Below are 10,247 nucleotides of genomic sequence, written 5' to 3' on the forward strand. Positions count from 1 at the left end.
TGTTAATCTTCAGGTGGAGCAATTGAATGATCTTGATGAGTTTCGGTTCCATGCTTACTCCAGTTTGTCCTTGTATAAGGACAAGATGAAGTACCCACATGATAACTATATTTGGAACAAAGAATTCAAAGAAGGGAACCATGTTCTCTTATTCAACTCTCGGTTACGGATGTTTTAGGGAAAGCTAAATTCAAAGTGAAATGGTCTCTTTGAAGTGGTACATGTGACTCCTTTTGGCGCTATTCACTTGAAAAACAAGTATTGTAAGATCTTTAGGGTCAATGGGAACCGGGTGAAGCACTAAGTTGGTAAGGTTGATGATGGCCACATTGTGGCATTGATCCATTTCAAAAGAATGATGTTAACATGCTTCGTGCCGCGACGTTAAATCAGGCGCTTCTTGGGAGGCAACCCATGTGTTTTTCTCTCGTTTGATTTTCATTTTAGATTAGGCATTATTTTGGACAAACTGGTTGTGAAGTGTATGCAGGAAATTGAGTGTGCAGTGCAGGAAATTGAGTGTGCAGTGCAGGAAATTGACAAGGAAAAAATTTGTCAAGTGGTTAAGTTATGCGGACCGCGCCAGAATTATGCGGGCCGCACAAGCCCTTCGTGGACGCAAAATTCTGTGTGCGGTCATATATTTCTTTTCTTTTCTCTTTGTTTTAGTTTTTCTTTTTATCTAGGGTTAGATTCATGCCAACATGTCAAATTGATGCTTAATTCTTGCTTAAAAGTATCTGGGTAGTGTTTGAATACATAATGGGGGCTGGGATTAGCAGCTTTTACTGTTTAATTGCCATAAATTATGCCTAATTAGTAAAAACCCTAGCACTAATCGTACTTCAGTGACACTCATATTTGAATTTTGCGGCCGCACACATTTTTGTGCGGTTCGCTCTAGGGTATGCAACGACATATTCTTTTGTGGGGTCCGCGATACCCTAGATTGAAGGCACTATTGGTTTCTAAGATTGTGCGGCCGCACTCAATTTTGTACGGTCCGCGATAGGTTTTCGCAGTCGCACTCAATTTTGTACGGTCTGCATAGTTGAATTTCAGAGAGCCACCAAAAAATGATTATGCGGCCGCACTTAAAATTGTGCAATCTGCGATCGGTGTTATTCGGCTGAGCTCAGTTTTATGCGGTCCGCTATTGGTTAACTTCAGAGAACCAGTAGTCTGAATGTGGGATCTTCGTGACCTCAGTCAAAATTATGCGATCCGCGATGGGCAAACCGTGCACTAACTTTGTGCGGTCTGCGCTGCCCTGTTCTGAGAAGCAATGCCTTTCTTTTCATCTATGATTAAATAACACAGGTTGAACCCCAATTCTAACTGACTTTCACTACTTGTGCGCTACAGACAATTGTGCGTCCATGAGGTCTAGGTGATATTTCCAAAGAGAGGGCAGAACCTTCTTGAGGCCGGGTTCAAGGAAAACCCAGCATACCACTGTCAGTAAAAAAGATAATCTACAAGAAAGCCACAGCCAATAGAGTCCATCATTCCTCAGACACCAGTGGATACCTCCCATCCGGGGAGACTTCTGAGGGGATTCTGTACAACCACAACCGAGGGCACAATCACAACAATTCCCTGATAGGCTCCACTTAGTAAATGAACAAACCTCCTGCTCTAGTTCTTCTACTGACTTAGAGCGAGGTAGTCAGGCATCTGATCCATCTTCCCCACCTGCTACAGCAGCTACCTCGATCAATTTAGGTGATAATGATGAGGTCCCGGATAACGGGAGAGGGGGTGATACAATTGTGGGAGGCATGTCTAGATCAAGGAAGCTAAAGGTGTGGGCTGATAGGTTTGTTAGTGAGAGGGCATATGCCAAGTTTCGAAAATGGTGGTCCCAAAGGTCGCTCACTCTTGAGCGTCAGTTCATCACCAAAGACCTAAGCTAGCACAATCTGAATGTCCTACAGCAATTCACGGAGAGAAAAGAATGGAAATGGTTCACTAGCCATCTGAAAGATGCCAATAAATACCTTGTCAAGGAGTTTTAAGCCAGTGTCGCCCACGTCAAAAAGGGTGCAAAGGTGACAAAGTTCCGGAACTTGAAAATCTAGTTTGATGGCCAAGCACTGATTAGATATGCAGGGTTTGAGGAAGTTGAGGTTGTGCAATACCTGGAGAAGCTAGCCTTGGGTGAGCCATTTCGCCCATGGCTAGCTGATACTTGTTATTCCGGGGAAAATACCCGCATGGCTCACAATAGGACTGCCAATTGTTAGAGCCACCATTAACTTTGAAGCAAAAGGGTGGCAAACGTTCGTGTGCAACCGTCTTGACCCATGCCAGTATGAAAATGTCCTTCTACTCTCTCGGGCAGTATTGGTAGCTTTTATCATGGCAGGATATCCTATTAATGTGGGGAACTTTATATCCTACAACATCTCCAATGCAGTCCATAAAGAAGAAAGATAGTATCCCTACCCCAACTTTCTCACTGAGTATTTCCAAGATCAAAGGGTATCCCTACTGCAACCCCAGCTGATTCAGATGCTCAACAACCCGTAGTCCCCTAGTTAGAAGATACGGAGATCTAGTTAGAGGACATAGAGGGTGTAGATGTTGAGGACCTGATATAGACAGAGACCACATAGGGAGTTTTCTCTATTCTCTACCCCTTTTCCCTATTCTTATTTGTTATGAGCATTGAGGATAATGCTATTTTCATTTGGGGGTGGTCTATTTTGATTTGATGACATTTGGTATGTAATAACTATTACACTATTTTTTTTATCTTTATTTTCACTTTTGGTATGTATATATTTTTACCATTTGATATATATATATTCATTTCCATTTATGTATACATACGTTTTACCTCAAATTTGTATATATTCAGTTTAATTTCCGTAGTTTACTTCATAACTTCTTTTGTTATTTTTCCTTAGTAGCATAGCTTCTTATATACTTTAGTAGCTTCTCTTTAATCTGTTAGCTTCTTTTTAAGTTTTGTGTCGACAATAAGCCTTTGGTTTTCTTAGTGTCACGGTTCTTTCCAAAGGTGTATATTGTATGAACCGGGTGGCTCTTACCAACGATGGAAGGCGTGACAACCTTCATGAGGGATTAACTCCATTTTCTTTATGTTTTGGTATATATAGCAGTAATGAATAAAAGTGTCTCAAGCAGGCTTCACTTGGTACTAACACATTTACCTTCGACCTTATGGTTAGAAACAAGCTGATTGGCAAATAATAGCTCTAGTTGCGACCTTTAGACACATGTGTTGACTAAAACAATCATCGAGTGGTTTCTTTGATCCATTTGTGATGTTCAATCTTGGCTAGGGTTGTTATGGGCCCTAGACTCTATTCTTTTTAACAATCCAACAACTTGAGAGGTGAGGTATTGAATTGCAAGTCCACGTTCCGTGGCAATACGTCTAGAACTTGCCCTGAATATTTGTCTAGGCGAAATTCCAAGTGTAGCTCGACTTGGGAAATGATTATAGCCTCTCTTTGATCTAATTTGAAACTTGAAAGCTTCTGTAGCCTACCAATGCGATATCCCTAGCCAACCCCTTTGAGCCAAAGCCCTTTTTTCTTTCAATAACCACGTTACAAACCTTTATCCGTTCTATAATGACCATCTCTTAGCTCCCAATCTTTCCTTGACATTCTTGATAGACAATTGGCAAAAGCATAAGTTTGGGGGGAGACAAGGAATATGAAAGTGATAAAAGGTACAAAGAACAAGAAGAAATGAAGAAAAGGGAAGGCAAAGAAAAAAAAAAGCCAAAAAGAAATATGTCAAAATAAAGTGAATAAGGTAAAAAGTTAAAGGGATTCAAAGAAAGCAATGATGAAAAGCATGGAATGATTAGAAAAGGAGAAAATGATTGTCATGAGCAAGAAAGAGTGAAATATGTCTCTTTAGTTTCCCTAAGGAAGAAGAAAATGACTCAAAGAGTCAAGAAAGTATGAGCCGAAATGAGAAAATGGAGTGCTTAAGGAAAGATGAAACCATCATATACCGATTGTCACACCTCCTTTTTTTCGCCCCCGCGAGGGTACAAGGAGTTTTTTTCCAATTAAAGGACAATCGAAACGGGATTTGTTTATTTATTTCAGAGTCGCCACTTGGGAGATTTAGGGTATCCCAAGTCACCAATTTAATCCCGAATCGAGGAAAAGAATGACTCTGTACTACAGTCCGCGAACCAGAAATCCGGATAAGGAATTCTGTTAACCCGGGAGAAGGTGTTAGGCATTCCCGAGTTTCGTGGTTCTAGCACGGTCGCTCAACTGTTATATTCGGCTTGATTATCTGATATAATACATATTATAAACTTATGTACAAATTTTATCCCTTAGTCGCTTTTATTATTATATTTCAAAAGAATGTGAACATCGTTTTAAAAACATGTCTTTGGATTGCGTCACATGAAATGCACTCGCAATCCGGAACACATTTTTATTCAATGTTTTGGGATTTGGATTTGGGTCGCATGAAATGCACACCCGAGTTTAAGAAGGTAAGATTATTAAAATGTGCGCCTAAAGCAATTAGCGTATTATTATTTCTGGGTAAGGCCGTGGAATTTTGCTAAACGGCTCATCCCGAAGTCTAAGTAATTTTTATTAAACATTTATCGAGGGACCCGCAATTTGTGCGTTTTATTGGGCGAGGCTCATCTCATTTATTTTAAAAGGATAATCCTAAAGTGCCTACATTTTTTCTATTAAAATTGTCTCTACAAAATGAAAGAGAAAAAGTCTTAATTTATTTACATGTTTGAGTTGTTATAGTTGGGTTTCGAATATGATTCATAAATTCTGAAAATGATGCAAGTAGGGTAGTCCGTTGCCAATGCGGGCCCAGACCCAACGTATATGACATAAAATTAGACCTGGGCCATCTTATTCACATGTTACTACCTAATTACATTATACTAGGCATGTTCTCAGTTTGTCAAATAAAAAAAAACTTAGCAATCTAATTTTAATCCTAAACCATTTGCATGCTGAAATTAACCAATATTATTTAACTAAACAATATTCCTACAAGTTCCGAAATGGTCTATTCGTCTGATTTTTAACTAGACGGAGTTACTACACCATTTATTTATATTTAAGCAATATATATAGATAGTTCATCCGTTAAGCTATCGTCAGATGCTCCACTATATATATTAAACAGCTACATGATTCTGATTTTTGTAAGCTAAATAATTTATATATACAAATAAAATTCAGAATATAATTAAAATAAATTTAGAACTTCAACTCTTCATTTTCGTATTCATGCTTCCTGTTTCAGTTTACAATAATCAACGTGTCAGTTGTGTACCTGATATTAGAAGCAAAAGAAAAGAGAGATCAGCAGAAATTCAGTAGCATACAACAACAGCAACCCCAGCAACCAGTAACAACCAGCAACGAGAAACCAATGACAGATTTTAAAATCAAGATGAAAATCCCAAAAAACACCGACAACAATCAACGGACAGAAGCCAAAGGAATTTTTTCAGATTTGGAGGACTAATTAATGTTCAACCCTTAATTTCTGAATCCGTATATCAGAATACTTAAATTGTATATCGGGTGTATACTATTCTTCTTTTGAATTTCCAGAATGTTTTTCTTTTTATTTTCTGAATCTTAGTATTTTCTGAATTTTCTCTCTCTTTAATATACAACTCTCTTTTTCTCTATCTCTATCTCTTCTGTATTCTCTTTCTGTCTCTCCCCTCTTAAAATCTGATCAAGTCTCCCTATTTATCCCCATCTTTCAACATTTTTAAACATAAAAACTCATTATCTTCCCACTCATTCCCCTTTTAATCCCACTACCTAATGTCTTGTCCCCCACTACATTAAACAAATACCCCATTATATCTTGTCCCCCATGCTTATATTAAACAATTGCATTATTCCCCACCATTATATCTTGTCCCCCCATTATTGATTATTTTAATATTATCTTAATTTTAATGGACAAAACACTCAAAATAAATAAATGTTCAGAATTTTAATTCCAAAAATACCCCTCTGACCCTACTAAAATTACCATTCTACCCCTGAACGTACTGCAAATTACCAAACTACCCCCATCAGCTATAACCAATTCACCTAATTAATTTCAACCAAAATACAGCAAATATGACTAATTTCTAAACAATTTTCAACAACAAATTCAAACTAAATGATGAACAACAAAGAAACAACTAAAATTATTTTGATTGAACAATATTTTTAACAACAAACAAACCTACTTTCAGATTCTACAACAACAAACAAGTATATTCAGATTTCTAAATTCAATAATCATTTGAACTTAAAATTAAATCTAACAACATTACAACCAACAATTTCTATATTAAACTAAACAAGATCATGAAACAAACTGAAGAAATAATCATAAATGATAAACAACAAACAAGAAAATCAAACTTATACTAATTTCGGATTCAAGAACAATCAAACAAAGTATGAAGATAAATGAAAAGTTTCAACAACAATAACAAGCAAGTTTTATTCAAATTCGAATTAAGCTTAAACAAAACAAATAAACATATTCAAATCACTAAACTTCAAATAATTAAATGATCTTTTTAAATGAAATCCAACAAAATTATAGCAAAGTTACATTGAATCAGAAAAAAAATTTTAAACCAAAATATAACTTCACATTAAATTACTGAATTAAAAGGAACTTCAAACAAAATGAACATGAATTAAATCTATATTAAACAACAAACAACGGATTCAAACGATTTAAACTAACACATTTCTATATTAAAATTAAATCCTTTTAAATTAATAAAACAAACTGAAAAATAATTTAATTGAATCTTCAACTTAAATCTAACAACATTATAATTAAACTAACAATTTCTATCTAAAAATAAATAAGAAAAATGAAACAAACTTATACTAATTTCAAATTTGAAAATATCAAACAAATTACGGACGAAATAAAACTTAGAACAACTAACCGTAAATGACCAACGACGAACTCGAACGAACTTTAAACGAAACCAACAAAACTTTGACATAAACGGACTTGAAGACGACGAAGCGACAAGCTGCGATGACAACCATGGCGAAAGAAACGAAGATGAAGGAGCAGCAGCAGTACGAAGCAATTAGCAACAGCACAAAACAGTAGCAACAACACGAAACAGTAGCAGCAGTACGGAACAGTAGCAGCAACACGAATGGAGAAGATGCAGCGGCAGCCATGGGAGCTCGAGTTCGAGCTCGATGAAGCTCGTCCATGGCTGGACGCGGCGGGCAGCAGTTGTGGTGGTTTGGTTAGATGACGCAGCAGCAACATGAAGGATGAAGAACGCAGCAGCAGCAGTGTCGGAGAAGAAGAAGACGCAACAGCAGGAGGAGAAACAACTACGCGCAGCAATGGTGGCGGAGAAGTTGCTCGACGAACTTGAAAAACGCAGCCATGGCAGCGAGGGGATGTCGTGGGGGTGAGGGTGGCTGTGTTATGTGTGTGTTGACGTGAGGGGGGCAGGGGTGTGAGGGGGAAGGGCTGCCATGGGAGGAGCTTGGGATAGGAGGAGAAAGAGAGGAAGAAGAAAAGAGGGGGGGCGGATGGTTAGTTTTTAGGGTTTTCTTGGATTTTTTTTTGTTATTTTTTGTTTTTATGAAAAATGAAAGAAAAAGGGGGTTTGGGTCTTTTGGGTTATGGACTGGGTCGACCCAGTTCGAAATGGACTGGTCGTTTGGGAAGATTGGGTCTCTTTGGGCCTATGACTTAAAATTGGAGAAAAGGCCCAATCCGATCTCTTCTATTTTTATCCTTTTTTATTTATTCAATTTCCTAAATAATAATAAAGCTAGATGCTAAGATTAAATTATAAAACCCAAAAATTATCTGGAAAATACTAATTAACTCTTAATAACAGTTAACACACAATTAAATAGCAACTAACGAGAAAATCACACAATTTGGACATTAAGTGCTAAAAATGCAACGTACATTATTTTTATGATTTTTTTATTTTGTAAACAAACTTAATTAAATATTAAACGCAAATGCGACATATTTTTATATTTTTTATTAATCTAACAAATAAACATGCATAGACAAAAATGCAAATAATTACACAGAAATGCCATGAAGAACACAAAAATTGCACACAAAGGAAAATTATTTTTTTTGAAATTTTGGGAGTAATTCTCATATAGGGCAAAAATCACGTGCTCACACCGATAAGTCTTACATTGTTCCAAAAGCCCTATATGATTTCTAGTTGAGTGAGCTTACATTAGTGGTGATTTACATAAGGGGCAAGCATATGGTACTTAGAGTCGGACTTGTGTCATTCTTTTGATAGAGATGAGTGTACCTCTTCATAATCCGTGTTTTGAGTGTTTCATTCTAAAGTGAGATTTGCTTATGGAGAGTAGAGGATGAGGAGTTTGGGTTCTACAATGACCTACCTAATAGAGCGAGTTTCCTTGGTGAATTAAGCCAGCTCTTGATGCTCTAGTGTCACATTAGAACTATGGTACTCAAAAGGTAAAAACATGGTGTTGTTGATATTTCATTTGTGTTGAGGGTAATTGTTAGTCCCAATTGATGCATGATCGATTCACCTTAGGCCTGCTGGAGTATCCTTTTGTTTTAATGGAGGTGGGAATTACCTTATTTGCTTGAGGACAAGCAAAAGCTTATGTTTAGGGGAGTTGATAAGTAGGGATTTTAACATAGGTATTTGCTCTCTTTTACTTGTGATTTAGGCCAAAAATGTTTGAAGGTATTCCCGGAAACTAATGAAATGTGCTTTCCTGTAGGAATTGTTCAAAATGATCCAAAAGAGTCAAAAACAACTCACAAATGAGTCAAAAGTTGAACAAAACATAGATTGGAACAAGAGTCCTAAAACGTAGACCACACCAATATTGTGCGGCCGCAAAAGCAATGGTGCAGCCGTGATCATAATTATGTGGACCGCGATGACTGAGAATCAGAGAGCTGGCAACTTGAACAAAAGAGAATATCGCATACTGCAACAGAATTGTGCGGTCCCGGAAGTCCCTTGTACGGCCGCGATTGAAATTGTGCAGTCTGCAATATGAAGAATCAGAGAGTTGATTTCAAGCCAAACTCAAGCCAGTGCGGATTGCGTCACTTATATGCGGCCGCGTAATTTGGAGCGCGACCGCACTTAGAATTATGCGATCTACGAAAGTCCAACTCAACCCAGATCCAAAAGAGATAAACACGGACCGCATCAGAATTATGCGGCTGCGAAAGCAAGAGTGCGGCCGCACAACCTCCGCAAGAGCAATTTTGTCAGATATTTTCAGCTTAGTATAAATAGAACTTTTTGTCATTTTTAGGTTATGTTATATTTTTTATGAGCACGTGAGATGGCTGAGTATTCTGTTTTCGGAAATTTTGTACTAGATTCATATCTTAACATTAGTCTTCATTCTATAAATTAATATTATGGATTTTAACTTCATTTCATCTTTAATTTATGTTATTTCCATGAGTAGATAAACCCATAGCTAGGGTAGTGACCTAACCCTAGTGTGGGTATTCAATGGGTATTTGATTTTAAGGCTTTAATGTGAATGGGTTAGTGATATTTAGCGTAGTTCTTGGTAGAACTATAGAATTAATGGTTGCAAACATTGATTCATGCATTTATGACTTAGTCTCTACTTGAGAAAAAGGGACTAAGTCTAGGACAACTATACTAACAAGGTATTGGGTAAACTCAAAAAATTGATAGCCACAATTAAAAGGTTAAACCTAGAGATAGTAATATCCGACTTGAGCAAATATCACTTTATTTATATGAATACCTATTTCGACTTGAGAAAGCCAAATTGGGCAAAATCACTCAAACCACCAAGAGGTATAGAGTGAGTACTCGAGTGTGAAAGATATATTACGATCCCAACTAATCAAGCTTGCCCTTGATTTTGCTACCCGTTAGATATCCACCTAGGTGGAAGTCACGACCCTAGTCTCTTTAAATACTTGAGAAAAACAACAAAAATATTGTCCTTAGTTTTAATCATTGCAATATTTAGAGTAAAGATAGAAGTAGAAATCAACCCCAAATTTGTGCAAGTGTAATTAGAATCAAAACCCGCATCTAGCTTGGATATAAACCTAATTCCAAACATTAACTCCCTATGGATTTGATCTCGACCTAGTTGGGTTAAAACTGTATCGACCACCCTCACTACTAAATAGTAGTGTAGGCTTGGACCCGATCAATTACTATTCTGTATCATCCGGGAAAG

The sequence above is a fragment of the Nicotiana tabacum genome, chromosome 3 (assembly GCF_000715075.1).
Source record: "Nicotiana tabacum cultivar K326 chromosome 3, ASM71507v2, whole genome shotgun sequence".
Classification (NCBI taxonomy): domain Eukaryota; kingdom Viridiplantae; phylum Streptophyta; class Magnoliopsida; order Solanales; family Solanaceae; genus Nicotiana; species Nicotiana tabacum.